Below are 17,760 nucleotides of genomic sequence, written 5' to 3'. Positions count from 1 at the left end.
GTCTTTCATATCATTTGGGGCCTAGGCCTTCCCCCCCTGTACCTAGGCTGAGAGAGTATCCTTCCATAGGGAATGGGCTCCCAAAGCCCATTTGTGAACTAGGGATAAATACTGGTTCCACTGCCAGTGGCCCCATAGACTGCCCAACCTTCCCCCCCAACCCCACAGTCCAACTCAGGAAGCCTGGTTTGGTCTTATGCTGATTCCTCAGCTGTCAATTGGGGTCTGTGAACTTCCACTTGCTCAGGTCAGCTGTTTGTGTGATTTCCCCAACATGGTCTTGGCCCCTTTGCTCATCACTCCTCACTCTCTACAACTGATTCCAGGAGTTTGGCTCGGGGCTTATCTGTGAATCTCTTCTTCTGCTTCCATAAGCTTCTTCATGAAGGCTCTATGATGGCATTTTGCAAACATTTTTGCTCTTCAGTGTATATAGTCTTCTGCTAGAGGATATTCTGCTTTGAAAAATGCAGCATACATAGATTTTTCACGGATGAAGTTTGACATTACTTTTTCATGGTAAAGAAAATATTGGGGATCAAATTCAGGGGATTGCGTATGTTTGGCATTTAATGTACCATTGAACTACAATCCCATCCCTTCATTTGTCCTTCTTTAAACTTAAATTGAATCTAGTTTCTATAATACACTTAGGTGGTGGTTTCTAGTATATGCTATCAAATGGATTTAGGAAACTGTATCTAGGTAATGTATCTTAAATAATACTCATCAAGCATATTGACACTGAGAAAAACCAAACTACATGAATGATGTATTTGTGTATATGTTAAATAAGCAATGTGCATTGATATATATATATATACATATATATGTATATGTATATATATGTATATGTATATATATATACATACATATATATATATATATCTATTCTAAACATTTTCAAGTGTCTACTCCAGATGCTTCATGCTTAGAAAATGCATATATTTAGGGGAGAAGACTAAGAAGTGTTTTTTAACATATGAATGTGTATTTCCATGTGCCTCATATTGGAAGTTTGATATTCCTCTTAATAAAAGTCCACTGCCACCTGTAACCACTTTCCACCAGATCAGTGGCCAAAAGAAGACATCCAACATATCTGTCATCGTAACTGTTCTTGTGCCTACTCTACTAGGCAAGAAACTATTAATGTTAATTAAACCTCTACTTTTGGTGTCTAGACTTCTTGGTACAGCAGAAAAATGGGTGGAGAATAGCTCACAAACAAGAATTAACATGAGACAAAACAGAAGAATATTTTTATGATGAAAGGCTGCTATGGCTTCAGTTATTATTCAGTCATTCCCATCAACTCTTCTAAGCAAGATAGGCAGCAGCATTTTCAAGCTCTTATGGTGTTCTGGTATTCACCAGAATGGCATGTTGCACAGATGATTTGACAGTATGCTGGAGAGGTAAGTGTAACCTGTTTCCAGTCAAGTCTACACTTCATTATCATTATTATATCTAAAACTACATTTTGGATATGTGTTTTTAAGATTAGTCTTCTCAACTTGTCTGGAATCTCTAAGAATTTTAAAACAATGAATGCTTTATTTGAGATGTATGACTGTTGCACTGTATTAATGTGTTTCCCTGCAGAGTTCAGAAAGACATCGGAATGGTTGGAACTATACTTACAGAGAATTGTGAGCTGCCATGTGAGTGCTGGAAACTGAACCTGGGTCCTCTGTGAGAGCTGCAAGCATTCAGTAGTGCTATTTCTCCAGCTCCTGTTGGATCATTGTTTGTCAGTAGGCTTTCATTACTTAATAAAACATAAACACTGTAGTCTAAAATTCAATATCCTATCCATGTTATCTTATGACAAGCATATCTACAGATATTTAAGATACTTCAACAACAATGTTTTCCTTTTCTCCCCCATTATATAGAGCTGAGTCCTCAGTCTCATTTTCACACCTGAGGTTACTTTATAGTCCCTATCTTATTTCACTTTGCTTTTCTTCCCACATGCAAACTCCAAAGTCTCTTCTGGCCACCATTCATTTCTCACTTTCTTGTAGATGCTATCTTACTATGTAGATAGTAGTAATTTTCTAAGTTCCTTCTGCTCCCCCCCACCCAGCTACAAACTGTAGTATGCTTGAATATTGCTGCTGAATTTGCCTTAGGTGTCTTGTTTTCTTTAAGTAATGACATTTTGATGTTTTAAATTATTATTCCTATCATTTTGCAGAATCTGTAGTGGTATGATACAAACTTTGGTATGTTTGGGGCAAAAGTTTAAACTGATATTCAAATAATTGCATAATAAGAGTATTACATATTAAAGTTGTAATAGGTTATAAACACATATGAATCACGAGATGTAAGTTAGTAACTTATTAATACTATAACTATTCATAAAAATTTAATATTCACTCTTGACATTACATAATTTTTTAGTACTTAAGTATGAAAAGGAAAATGCATTGCACTTCTTGTTGAATTTAATCACTGTCCATCCCCAAATCATTTTATAAAGGGCCAAAATAAAAGTTTGACCAATGATTAGGAAATATCATGTTAACGAATACAAACCAAATTCCAGGTAAAATGATTAGATTACAAAATTAACATAAGGCTTGCTGCCACACATCTACTAACTTAGAATGACTGAACTTCACTAAGATGTAAAACTTTCCATTAAACCATTAAAGTAATTAGATTTTTTTTTAAAAAGTCTAACATTAGCAAACTCTTACATAAAAAGTCCCTTTACAAATAGAGAAGTGGGAAAATTCATCTTCACATCTTATGCTGCTTTAATAGTCAAGTGGAAAAGAAAAGAGATCTACAGTAATAAAAGGGTAAAAACCTACAGCCAAGCAATTTCCCCATTCCAAAAACCTACAGCCAAGCAATTTCCCCATTCCTAATACAAACTTTTAAAAAAATCTTTTTTCCTCCTTAATCACAACTACAATCTGAAGCATAGACCAAGAATAAACTTGATCGCTCAGTGAGTGTTTGGCATTTGACAATTACAGAATTTGGCTCATCAAATAGGCATTGATGCTAGCATTAGCCGGGAGTGGATAAATACTTATAAATATTGCATGCAAAAGAGAAGCTGCACTTAGATGCATGATTAATTGTTTTGTTGTTAGTCATCTAGTGTATCTTTTTTGCATGGAAAAAGCAATTAGAAATACATTTGCGACTATCCCAGACAGACCTTAGATGCTTCATAGCGGAAAATTAAAATTTTAGACATTGCGAATTGTGTAATAAATGTATTTTCAGTGACCACATTATAGAAGTATCTGGAGGCTGCTCACAGACTCATGAGACCACAAGCTGGCATTCCTTCCCTTATTTTGAAAATCTATTTTTATAAAGCCATGAAATTATTTGTTTTGATAGTGGATTCTCTGTCAGTCATTCTCTCTCTGTCTGTCTCTGTCTGTCCCTCTCTATCTCTCTTTGTGTGTGTGTGTGTGTGTGTGTGTGTGTGTTGTGTGTGTGTGTGTGTGTGTGTGTGTTGTGTGTGTGTGTGTGTGTGTGTGTAAGAAATGGAAAGAGAAATAAGTTCACTTCAGAACCATAATAAGCCTTCACACATTCAGGTCAGGAATGTAAAACAAAATTCTAGAGATGAATTTTTACAGAGTCTTTTCATAACCTTTGGGTAAAATTGATTTTTTAATATGAGAAAACTTTCAGTATATCTTTTACTCTAAAGTTTTATTACATGTACTACAAACTAGATATTATGAATCAGGAAAGTTATTGCAGGCTAAAAATTATCATATCACATTTCTCTATGAAAGGCAGCTATGACTCATATCATTATAACCATTTGACTTAATAAAATATTATATTTAAATATAGTGGTTTAAAGCATGCAGATGATATGCAGCTAACTTCTTGCTACTAGGAAGTAAGAAATACCTATAGATTATGGGAGCAAGGAACTCACTGTCTGCAGTTGTCCATGCATGGCCAAGTCAGAATGCCCAGGCTATATAAAACACAGAATGCCCGAGTTATATAAAACAAAGAAGCAGGGGGGGGGAGGGGGGTGTTGGGGGGGGAGGGGGGGGAGGGGGGTAGGAATAGCGATAGAATATAAGAGTGACTAGAAAGCTGTATACATGGATGAGAATGTCAATGAACAAATTTCATTAGTAGGAAGAAGAAAAGAGTGGAATCCATTAACCTTTTTTATTCTAGACATTTCTTTTGATTTCTTGTTAAGTACTAGCAGTTTATTTGCCCCCACACCCCTGAGGTAGGAAAATAATTCAGCCTTCATAGAACAAAACATGATTTCCACACATGGTTTTATGATTTTTCCATTACTACATGTAGCATGTTCACTATGACTGACTAGTAAAAATTAAAATTGCTCTACTGTTTGAGAGATGTTTTTGTATATCACTCATAGTATTTCTTGATAATTTGTATATTAACTTTTAAATTTTGACCCCAAATTTTAAATGCTAAATTAGAAAAATCACCTTTTGGCAAGATCATAATTTCACAGACAGACCAAAACCAAAATATAAAGCATATGTCTTTACCTGGAATTCTTTCTAATTCCTAACCTTTAGAACAAAGTTTAGATCACAATAATAGTGTACATTTTAGATAAATGTCCCAAATTGCTGTTGATAAACCTCTGAAGTGCACGTTATTACATGTAGTGATAAAATGTACTCTTCCCTGGAATTTTAAGTCTCACAATTTTAAAGTCTTGACTGTGATAATAAAAGTAATTTTGGAGAAAGAAAAGTGATACTCACAAGAAAGAACATAAAGAGGAAACATTCTTACATAAAACACAACAATGTCACTTTCAAAAACACATTTAGTGTCATTTTTCTCTATTAAATCTATATATATAGTTGTGGTTGGTGCAGCATTTTTGTTCAGAAATAAAATGCCCACAAAAGTCATAAATTAAATGTTTTTCTATTTAGAAATTTATGTAGCTTATTTTCATTTAACATATGATGAAATTTTAAACTTTGTCCAGTAGGAAAGAAATTTTATAAATTTAAAATACAGGAATGCTCATATAATGTTTTCCTAATAAGTAAATTTCATATTATTTTGGAAGCATGAGACATTAAATAATGATTTGCAGGTGAACAAATCTACTTGGATTTTCTGAGTTATATATACCTAGTGTTCATTGTGCATAGAAAAATATACAAAAACACATTATATTTTCTGAGTTGATTTGAAAAACATGATTTTTAATAACAGAGTGCATAACCAATATAACTGTTTCTATAGGACTAAAAAAAATTCATGTTTGGCAGCCATAATTTCCTAGGAAAAGCAGCTTCGTTCAGTAAAATTTATCCCAGCTCCCCTGTCCCCCAACTTTTATATGCCAGATTAAGGTTTGAGGAAGCCAGAGATAGCTAAAGTATCATTATCTATGGCATTTTACTTCAATGTAGTGTAGATCAATTGCTCATCTAACTGGGAAAAAGGCTGGATTAGACACATTGATGTACCCATGCTAGGATGGGTATTTTACAGTCTAATGCTTTAAGCTGATTGTATGGCTCCTCCAAGCTGACTCAGTCATTCACTACTAACAGTACTGCCTTTTATTTTCAGTAGGAAGAACGGACTCCACTGACTTTCTAGTAATCTAATTGTTAAGAGTTTAGCTTAAATTAAAAGAGTAATGATGGCGTTTTGACAGTTGATTTCCTACATGTTTTGCAGTTCCAAGTTACCTGTCATACGTCATTACTTTATAGACTATTATATTAAGACTTAGGATGGTTGAAGTTGTTTTTTTTTTTTTTTTTTCTGATATTGACTTTTTTTTATTTAATTTTATATAACAAAGACAGCGCCCCTTACCAGCAGGAAGTAGTTTGGAAAGAACGATGCCCAAATTCCCAAATATTGTGTATAAATGTTTGTTTTCATTTAATAGGATGGTTGAAGTTTAATCACAACTTTCAATGTATACATCTCTCAACTGCCGGCCATGGTCTCAGTTCATTCCTTCAAACTTTTTTGTTACCAACGAAACACCTTCCTTTCTGATTGGAAAAGACAGTAGAACACTACGCCATTTCATCTCTGATAACCATTTTATGGTTAGCAGCTTCCTGTCTTTCCCTTGTAGTTTTCTGAGTGGACTTGTTTCTGTTTAGGGATGTTTAGTGTATACAAATCAAATGGCATGAGAAACAGTACCCGCCTGCAGAGGCTCTCAAAGGGCATTAGAAGAGATATTCATGGCATGCAAGATATATGTCTTGAGATAAGGGGATAACAGCTCTATCCCAGGGTCTCTAAAACTTTTTCAGTTTGGGATTCTTTTCAGACAAATTTTTTTTTTAACAACTTTGGGATATGTGTAAATAAAATACACCAGGTAATCAACCACATCAATAAAGTTATAATGAATAGTTAATAATATCTTTATTGACATGTTTTATATTTACATAGTTTATGCTACATATACTTTTGTCATTTATTAGAGATGGGAATGAATTTAAATACCAGTGAGACAGATGGTTTGTTTTTCCTGATAAGATGTAGAACATCACCCAAGGCTTCTAGGGATGATTGACAGTTTTCTTTCATAACCCTCAGGACAGACAACAGCATTCTACAAGATCACATAGTATAAATTAATGAGACTACATACACGGCTATGCTGGACATTATTGAAAAGTCTGTCCAAATCCTAAGCAAAAATGTCTAATAAATGTTATGAAATTTAAGTCACCAGTCAAAAAAATAATTTAAAATTAAACATTTTAGCACAATATAATAGAAAGATCCATTATTGTAATACTTACTAAGGAATATGTTAAAATGTTTTTGTTTTTGTTTTGCAATCTGGCTATTACATTTTATTTCTATTTTTTTTTCTATTTTTTTTTTATTTTATGTGTGCATACATGTGTACATTTTTATGGGTAATATGGGTATAGTGCATTTTGGTACATTTGCACACATGCGAGAACAACCTCTGATATCATGATATCAGTCCTCATGCTTTCCATGTTGTTTGAAACTGGGTTTCTCTGTTGTTGTCATCGTTTTTTTTTTTTTTTTTTTTTTTCTTTTCCCTGTGCCATGGATAGCTAGATTCCCAAGCTTCTGAAAATCTCTTATTTCTGCCTCCCATCTCCTGCAAAAGAACAGTGAAGTTATACATGTCTTTATTCTTTCCCTACTATCTAGAACCCTAGGATATATCTGGCATGATATTTTGTACTTATGAGATCCTAAGTATCCATTCTCAGGAGAGTTAATGTTAATTATTCAAAGGACAAAATGTGTTGAAGTGGTACTTTCCACTCGTGTTTGGCAAGAATATATCAGGTTAGCATAATGCCTTCATTGAGCAGTTGTGAGGGGTGTTGTATAATCTCTGTAATTAGTAGATGCAATGTCTAAATCATCTAGCTAAAAGTACTTTAGTTGAAGCAGCCTGCCAAAAGAATAAAAATAAATATTATTTTCCTTTATGAAAGTTTTGCAAACTCTGCACAATGCATAAAAATAAAAAATGTGTTTTTAATATATATGTTATATATATATATATGTATATATATATATGATGTTGAACAAAAATTTGATGGTATACTAAATCATCTAATTATTTTACTGATCATTCAAATCATAAAATTTATTTAAATTTTCTTGATTAAAATTTAATATACTAGATTATTTTCTTTGAAGACAATATAAAAATCATATGTAAATTAAAAGTTCTGTTAACGGTGTAGAGATGGCATCTGCATTCAAACATTTGCTCTCAGAAATGTGTAAATTAATTTGCTACATATAATAATACTAAAAAAAGAACTATCTGAATGGAACTTACCATTCCAAATGACAGGAACCTTATTAAATAAACTCCATCTACAATTATGATGGCAGTGCAGTATGTGGGAAAATAAACTGATAAGTTAAATAAAATCTCACAAATAGTTATGCAAAAGATTTTATTTTACAAAATTATGGAACTGTTTTAATTCATTTTAAGGGCTGACTATGTGAAATCGAATTTTGTTAAACTTTATTTTATTTTTAAAATATTTGTGTATCTGTGGGTGGATAGATACTTGTGAGTTCCTATTGCCTGTGAAGTGTTTAGGATCCCTGGAGCGAGAACAAAGGCAGAAGTGAGCCTCTGAATGTGGGTGCTGGGAACAGAGCTTTGTTGTCAGGAAGAGCAGCATGTACTCTGACTGCTCAGCCATCTTTCCAGCCCTATGTAATCTACTTTTTTTAAAAGCAACCCTTCCTGTTTTGAAAAGTCATTCAGACACAGTTCTCACTGATATTATATTGTTCTGCACATTTTAAGACTTCCTTCTCCTGTTGGTAATGTAAGGAAGTTATTAAAGCAATAATACTGCGTTCTGTTACTAACACAAACCTGCTGTTTATTCAGACCTCCAGTTTTTACATAATTCCTACCCAGGGCATCTTACTGTCTTATTACATTTAATCAGCACATTTCCCATGTCTGTTTTGCACACAGACTTTCTCAGAATTCCCACTTAGTTTTGTTTTTTGTTTTTATTATCTTTACAGTTTTGAGGACCTCTGAACAGATGGTTTTCATGACCTTGGAAATGATTATGCATGTTTCCCTCATATTAGTCTAAGGTCATTGATACTAGAAGCAATAGGGTAAATTCTGTGAAACTACAATTCATGGGTAGGGATTTTTTTTAAATGAATGGTATCATTGAGCTTGATTAGTTTGTCTACTACAAATCAAGGATTTCATACCTTCTCTTTAAAAAAGCCACCTTATAAACAAGTTAAAATTCTTTTGCATTATATATTTGTTCATTCTCTATTATTTTATTTTCTCAACATGATATCTGTATCATTTTAGAATGGTGGATAGTCTATTATATGTTAAATACAATATTATTTTAATAATTTTGGCCCTGAAATAGTCTCAGATTTGGTCACTAGGTAATTGTTAAATCACCTACCTTGACCTTCTGACATATTTTCATTTTTTGAACATTTCATTATTTTTTTTGTGATGCAAGCTGGACCAGGCTCACTTTGGATATTATCTACACTAGTTTACAATAATACTTTCATCCAAAACTAACTGGTCTCTTGAACTTCATAGTATTGATTTCACTGGTTTGGATGTCTCAGCTCTGCACTCAATAGGAAGTGCTATAAATTATGTACCTCATATCTAAACATTTACCCATACATATCTACAAATTTATAGTATATATTTCATAAAACCACATGTTCATATAGCATATTAACATATTTATAACCATCATTATATAAATCAAGTTAAATACAAATTTGTTATGATGTGTCTGCCTTTAATCAAATTCCCTATGGTTTATTTTCATTTTCTTTGTATAATCTCTGATTTCAACATAGAAAATGTCTCTATTCTTACCACTTCCCATTTATATATTTATTTCTTGCAAAGATTCAGGTGAGTGTCTGTATAGCTATTAATTTGTACTTCCATAGAAACAGTTTTAACTTGTTATAAAATTCTCATGTAAATTCTCTACTCCTTGCCAACGGTGTTAATATCAGTTGTTTTTCCTGTTAGTTCATTTTATAAATCTGTAGATTTAGATTTTCCTCTTTGAAATTTGTATTACATCCCATGCTGCATAAATCTTTATATCTTTTTAAAAATCTGCAAACATGAAGATACCTTTCTGAGTTCTTAAGGAATGATCGTGTGGCTTCTACTATGAAATAATAGATTACATTTCACTATCCTAAGAAAAATTACCTGTTTCATTGGGGTAGTATATTACTATTTGTAAGATTTTATCAAACAATTATCTATTTTGGTGCTGGAGGTGTTTGTCTTTAACAAAGAGTAATATAAATGTGATCACACTATGTTTTTTGAGCATCCAGGTATTCTTTTTCTTTTTTTTATATAATTTCTTATTTAAATTAGAAACAATCTTATTTTATATATCACACTATTCTTACAATTGGCAATGTACCTTAAATATTCTATTCAGATTCACTCCTTTTGGGTTAGCAGTGAAGTCTTTATTCTTGCTAAAGAGTAATTCTTGTCTTTTAATTATAAATTTATATTTAAATTAAAAACAACCTTATTTTACATACCAATCCCAGTTCCCTCACCCTCCTGTCCTCCCATTCCTGCTATTAACCCTCCATCCTACATGACATGAGAGTACCCCTTCACTGTTTATGGTACCAAACTTCAGCAGGTAGTCTTGGGCTGTATAAAAAGCAAGTGGAGTAATCCATAGGAAGAAAACCAGTAGGGAATATTTCTCCATTGTTCCTGCTTCTGCTCCTGCCTGAGGTCCAGTCCTCAAGTCCCTTAATTGTAAATTGGGATTGGGGCATGAAAGCTAAATGAATCTTCTTCTAGCAATCTTGCTTTTAGTTATGGCATTCATGACAGCAGAAGAAAGCTGAGTAGAACATCAAGAAAAGCAAATGTAAGACTGGATAATCTTCTGATTTATCTTCAGATCATGAGGAAAGCCAAAGGTTGTCCAAAGAGCATTGATTATAGTGTAAATCAGGCTGTATTTGAATTAGGTTTTCTCCAACAGTGTTACAGTTTAGGATAATTTGTGTGCCAATTCTGGGTCATATTTTCCAGTGAAAGGGAGGTTCTTGTAGATTGACCAGGATGGGGATATGTAAAAATAAAGAAATGAAAACTAAAATAACTGTTTCTTTTATTTTGTACTTTGTTTTTGCCCCATGATGACAACTGATAGTATAGGTTGGAATACTATAGTCTTTATGTCACCATACTTGGTGACACTTTATGTCACCATACTTTATGTCACCATATATCTTCAGATATATATTTAAAGTTTGTCTCTTTGTATGAATTGAATGAACAATTCAAGGTCAAAGATTTATGTAACTATCTATAATAAACTTTGCAGAAGTATTCTGTAGACTTCAAAGATAAGAAAATATATAGTGTATTAATTCTCTAATTGTCTAAAAATAGGCTACTTCATCATAACTTAATGAACTGTCCACACACCTGTGGCAAGCCTTCCTACCACAGTGACAGCAAAGCATTCTTATTTAAGGAAGATCAATAGCTGCGGACATTTTTCTTTTGGGCACTCTAGTTTACAATTCACTTTTAATATCATTTAAAAATACATAAGCAAATCCTACATGACATTTTTATTACCATTGTAATATCTCAAGTTTAATTGGTGGCAATAAATATAGTCATGTACAAACTTACAAGGGGGAAGAAAGAAAGAAGAAGAAAGCCTAACAACTGAAACAAAAATGAAAGAAATTAAGCATAGCTTAGATTTACAGGGTATTTCAACTTCAGCAAGTAATGGCACTTTTGTGAATGATACCTGTTCACATGATGAATACGAAAGCGTTTAATCTTCAGATGACCTCTTTGGGGTCTTTTTTATTTGCTCTTATTTCTAAATATGAAAATGTCATTGAAACATTTCTCAAGGAGTCATCCTTTTTTAATTAATATAATTGATTAATTGACATCATCTGAATAGTCCAAATAAAATTCATAAAAGAATGAACCAATGAGAATTTTAGTGCCTCTGAAAGTAGGCTAAATCCTCAATATGTATGTTTAGAATCTCCCATAAAAAGGTTACCAGAAAAGGCTAAGTTCATATTACACATACATATTATAATGTATATGTATACATTACACATTTATGTGTAATTATGTATACTAAACATACATGGTTTTCACGTTAAGCTCTGCATTTTTTGCTTTTAAGATGTGTAAATTGGTTTTGTTCTTGTATCCCTGTAAGTGTATAGAAGCAAGTTGTTCTCTACATGCCATGGAGACTTAGGGATCAGCACTGTTCCCTGAGCTGTTATAAGACGGAGAAGCATTAGCAGTCTAACAGATGTATGATGCAGGGTTTGGAATGAGAGAAGTAGAACAGGGAATTTGAGTGGGAAAAGGCCTTTTGGGGAGGTAGAGGACCACCAAGGTATCACCTATATCCATCACTATATCTGTCCGTTATCAATGAGATTAAGCATTATAATTTAGGAATCATGGTTATGTTGGACTTTTCCTCCCTTTTATTGAAAATAGATTTTTTTTCATATAATTTATCTTAATTATGGTCTTCTACTCTTCCTGGTTCTTCCTCACCTCAACTTTCAATTGGATCTACCCTTTTTCATCTCTCACAGGAAAAAAAAAACCCAAGGCTTCTAAGGGATAACAACAAAATAAAAAATATTAAAATGAAAACAAACACATCAGTTTAGGATAAACGTATACAAAGAAACAGATATAGATTCAGGGACACATTTGTTTGCACACTGATAATCCCATAAAAACACGAAACTGGAAGCTGCAATGTTTATGTGAAAGACATGTAGGGTAAAAATAAGAGAGAAAAATTAAAAATATAAAGTATTTTTAAAAAGAAAATAGCCTCTAGCATGACATTATGACCTAAGGAACCTCCAAACCTGCTGTTGAGTTCATTTTTTGGTTGACCATCAACTGTTGGGCATGTTTTCTACCCTTTAGAGTAGCTTGCCTCCCTAGTGAGACTTCTTTGGAGAATTCATTTTCCTTTTGCAAGTGAAAATCTTTTGGAGAAAAGCAAATTTATATTTGTAAGTGGTTATCAGAGATAGCTTCTGGCTTGTGTCTAGTTTTCCTTTCATTTTTAGAGCTCCATCTGATACAACTTTTTTAAAAGATTAAGTTCTAGGCATAAGAGTGCACTCTTCTCCAGTACTATTATCAGTAACAAAGAGAGAGCATACTCTTTGTTCCATACAATTAATGTGAGAAAAATTATAATAAAAAACCTACAGAGTGAATTACAGCTACACCATAATGTTTGCTATTAGTTGACTCCTTTTCTTCAGAAATGGAATTATATGGGGTGGTGGAATGTGACATAATTTAGAGTAGAACAGACTAGATTTGGTACTCATAAAACAAGTGAAGATCCAAGCCAGAAACACTGTCTAAGACTCATAGGATAGAGCCTCCTTCTGTTACTTTGGGAACCTCCTCCATCACTGGCTCCTAAATGACATTGGGAAAACAAAACAGTGGGTACCTACTAAGGTTCTTCCTGGTTCATATTCTTTAAACCTCAGAGATTAATTTAAAAATTAATTTTTACCTTAAGATTTTAAGTTATTAACTACAGTGCAGTGTGTGTGTGTGTGTGTTTGTGCGCGCGTGCGCACGCGCGTGCACACGTGCTCGAAGTGCGCACATGCAGGCATGTGTTCATGTGCATCAGTATGCAAGTATTCAAAAGGCCAGGGTTGTTTGAACTCTTTAGTCATATAGATAATACTGGCATCTTTTGTAGCTCCCCTTTGTCTCTTGTTCTTGTGTTATAAATGTCATTGTATCAGTGAAAACTCGTGAAACCTTTGAATCAATGACAGCCAAATTGTTATTTCCCTTTCTATGAAAAGACACCAAGATAACATGAAATGAAAGAAATTATAACTATATAAAAGTATTTTAGAGAACAGACCCTAGTAGTTTGAAGTACTTCACTTTGTGTCCAGGAAAAGTCAGGATTTCTGAAACACTTCCAATTTGCAGTTCATTTTGACAATTATGCATTTTAGTAATCCAATCAGCAGAGCTTTTAATTTCTTACTGTGTTTGGAAAGAGCTTTGGCCAAGAATTGGAAGTCCAGCAGAGTGACATCCACTTTTTCTTGGCATCTAGCAAAGAATGGCTTAATCCCTAAGTACTCACAGCATGTTCAACCAAGTCATTACATAGCACTATGTAAAAACCTTATGATTTACTTAATGTAGCTCCTAGTCCATGGTTTTATTCTCTTAAAAATGGTATCATGTCTTTCATGACTCTTTCAAATCATGTGGCCTCAAAAATTGTTGCTTTCTGTATGCTTTCCATTAGGGGTAAAAGAATTGGGAAGCATATTTAAATTTTTAGTGCAATATTCTCATTTATATAATAAAATTGATAATAGAGTATTTACATTTAAAATTAAACAAAGACATATAGTAGAAATGCATGAGATGTCTGTGCCACTAATAAAGAGACTTGGTGTAGATAAATATCATGCATTTTGCACATTAAAACCACAATAACTTGTAGAGATATATAATTTAGAAAGTTGCTGCCCTTTTGACTATAATGACAGGTACTCCTTGTAAATCATCCACAGAGACTGAGGATATCTCATAGACCATCACTCACAAGATGGTCATCACATTACCCTTTTCATTGCCCTATTCCTTGTCTCCAGAAGGAATTTTGTAGATTATATTTTATTTGAGTCTTTCAAAATTAACGTGTTTTCCTGATTCGCCTATGATACTCATTAAAATGTCATCCCATTAAAAAATCTGAAATCTATCTATTCTATGATCTATCTATCTATCATCTATAATAATCATATCTCTATTCTACCTACCTATCTGACAGTTACTGCCTGGAAGCTGACATTCATTTATTTATTTTTTTTTAGGTAATAAAAAAATAGTTCTTGACCATTGGGCTATTAGCAATATAATTTTCCTTTGTTTCTCTTATACATAGTTTAAAGTGGGATTATGTCACATGTGTTTTGAAATCTATTTAGTTCATTTTGAGTTATCAAGATCATTCAGAGCAAAAGTAGAAGACCAGAATTTTAAAGAATATATGAGACTATCTGGGGACTGTTTCTGTGTTTTAAATTGAAGATATATTTATAACTTCTCAGTCATATCTCATGTTTGAGCCCACAGTTTTCTTCATTTGGAAACAGTCTGTAAGTACATTCTGTATGTAGGTGAAAGAATGTAGATAAAGAGATACTTCTGTTCACATGTTTACATAACCACAGTCAATAGAAATGTCTTTTCTGTCTCATCTTCCTGCATTCTTACATAGGCCATTAATGAATGTAATGCTTCTTTTCTCCTGTCTCAGGTTTTTCTGAGAAACTCTGCTTATTTGCTCATTCTTGAGTCTATGTTAAAATAATTTCAGTGTTTCAAAAAATGATAACCCTGACACAGTAAACTTTTTTTATTATTTCAGAAATCTGATTACATATCTTTCATTATTAATATTTTATTATACTTATGAAAAATAAGATTTTTTTATTTTACTTGAGTTTTCAGCTCTTGATAATGTTTGATATGCAGATAGCAACAGATTTTACTTGGAATGTGTGGATTATGGGAAAAAAGTAAAATTCACTTGGTAATTGCATTAGCAAAACTATGTTTTATTATGTTTATGAATGTTTTTTATGAATGTATATCAGACCATCAGTTGCATGTCTGCTGGACACGGTGGCTAGAGAAAGATGTTGGATCCCCTAAAACTGCAGTTACAGACAGTTGGGGGCATCTTGTGATGTCTAGGAATATAACCTGGGCCCTATAGAAGAGCAGTAAGTGCAGTTAACTAATGAGCCATCTTCCTTCCTTCCTTCCTTCCTTCCTCCTTCTTTCTTTCCTTCCTTCCTTTCTTCCCTCTTCTTTCTTCCTTTCTTCCTCTTTCCTTTCTTCCTCCTTCCTTCCTTCCTCCTTCCTTCCTCCTTTCCTTCCTTCCTTCTTCCTTGCTTCCTTCCTTCCTTGCTTGCTTCCTCCTTCCCTCCTTCTCTCCCTCCATTCATTCATTTATTCATTCATTATTTATTTATTTATTTGTGCCTGTTTTAGGTGTCCTCTGCTTCTATTCTATTTTTCATCTCAAACATTTTAATTTTTCTAAGATATATACACCAATCTTGATGTTCATTTATAAAGCACATCTCACAGTTTCTTTCATGGACTAGTTGAATTATATGTTTCAAGATGGATTTTCTGTTGTTGTTTTGATGTTTGTTATTATCACTGGAGGGACCATTGTTTATTTCAAGACAAAATGATCAACTAAAATCAACAGAATTAGAACACATCTTATTCAGACACACTGTTGTTCATTGTGTTTAATTAAATGCATGCATTCAGCTTGAATTTGATTTTTTCCAAGGTATTAGATTTGATAAAATTGAAAACAGAAGTTATGATGAATGACTGAAAAAATACATGTGTCAATTTTGATTATTGGTGTTTATGTTTATTTTAACAAGTAGCAAATTAGTTACATATATTATGTGATGAGAATGATATAGATATTTGTTGATGTTTATTAGATAATTTGATGCAATTGAAGATATCATCTAAGGAGACCTCCCTTTAGAACTAATATGCCATGAATTACAGATAGAACTTCTCAGTTATTTGACATGTATTTATTCTTTAAAGTAAGGTGGTAAGTTCTTTTTTTTGACTTTGGAAAATTTTTTCACTATATGACCTTCTTGATTCAGAATGAAAGAAAGTACATATAGGCACAACAGAGAAATAACACATTTGATATTCTCATAGAGGTACTTCTCCAACTGAAAATTGATCTTTTGGTCATCAGTCCATAAGCAGACAAAGCAAGTGAAGAAAGTGATTTTTAGCATTTATCTATTTTGTGCAATCTATGTTATTCTTGCAAAATTGATTCACAGACCATGATCTAGCTGATTGTTAATTTGATATGTCCAATGATAATCTGAGCTGCAATATACAAAGATAAAGTTGTGAGGGAGGCAAAATGAGAATAACATTTACTTCCATAATTCATTCTGCAGAAGAGACTAAAGAAAGCAAAGAGAAACATATGGCACCATATGTAAACAATTCTTTTTTGTTTTGTCAGAGAGTATATCTAAGAAGGATAAATATAAAATTACCATTGTCACAGTCTACATCACTTGTTTATTTGTGACCTGGTTTTGACACAATGACATTAAAAGGCAGATTATGTAGATATTTCTGTTTGTCTAAAATTCATTCATGTTCCTCTGCTTTTTAAAACTGAAGATATAGGTTTTCCATGTAAGATATTCTGATTATGTTTCCTCTTACCCAACTCCTCCCAGATCCCCCCTATCTCCCCACCCAACTGAATTCACATCTTATTTGTTATCTCTCATTAGAAAATAAATAGGCATCTCAAAAGTAATAAATTAGATAAAATAAGAAACAAAGAAACAGAACAAACAAATGAGCAGTAAAACAAAGAACCATATAAAAGGAACAAGAAACACACACATTGGCAGAAATTGAAATTCCCTAACAAATGCTAAATTGAAAACTATAATATATAAGTAAAAGACTTGTAGGTTGAGCAAAGAAAATGAGATAAAAATAACTCAAAAAATACCATTGACTTTGATTTGTGTCAGGCATCTACTGCTTGGCACGAGGCCAGGCCTTAAGTGTTGCTTGTTTGCGTAGTGAGACTACTAATCAAAAACAATTTTTTTTTGTGAGTGATTATACATTATAGAGAGCTTCTGGGTTAGATATTTGGTCATGTGTCCACTTCTATTCTCAGTCCTGGGACCCAGTGAGGCCCAGACCTTGCAGGTCCTATGCTGCCACAATTTTTGTGAGTTGATATGTACATTGGCTATGCTGATTAGATGGCCTTGTGTCTTGGTGTTCTCTATTACCTCTGGCTCTCAAAACTTTTCCTACTTCTCTTCTCTGGGGTGGTACCTTGAGTGAGATGCAAGGGAATTTATGGATATATTGCATTTAGGATTGAGTGTTCCAAGGTCTTTCACTCTGCACATTCAGCATCTGTGGGGCTTTGAATTTTTTTCCCCATTTGCTTCAAAAGGAAGCGTCTCTGATGATGCTTGAACAAGTATAGCAGACTGTGTTTAGAAGTCATGTTGTTGTTCTGATAGCAGGTTTTCCATAGGTTTCTTGCCTGTGTAGCCTCAAATTCGTGG

This window comes from Phodopus roborovskii, unplaced genomic scaffold (assembly GCF_943737965.1).
Source record: "Phodopus roborovskii unplaced genomic scaffold, PHOROB, whole genome shotgun sequence".
Lineage (NCBI taxonomy): Eukaryota > Metazoa > Chordata > Mammalia > Rodentia > Cricetidae > Phodopus > Phodopus roborovskii.
This window is presented reverse-complemented; position numbering follows the sequence as displayed.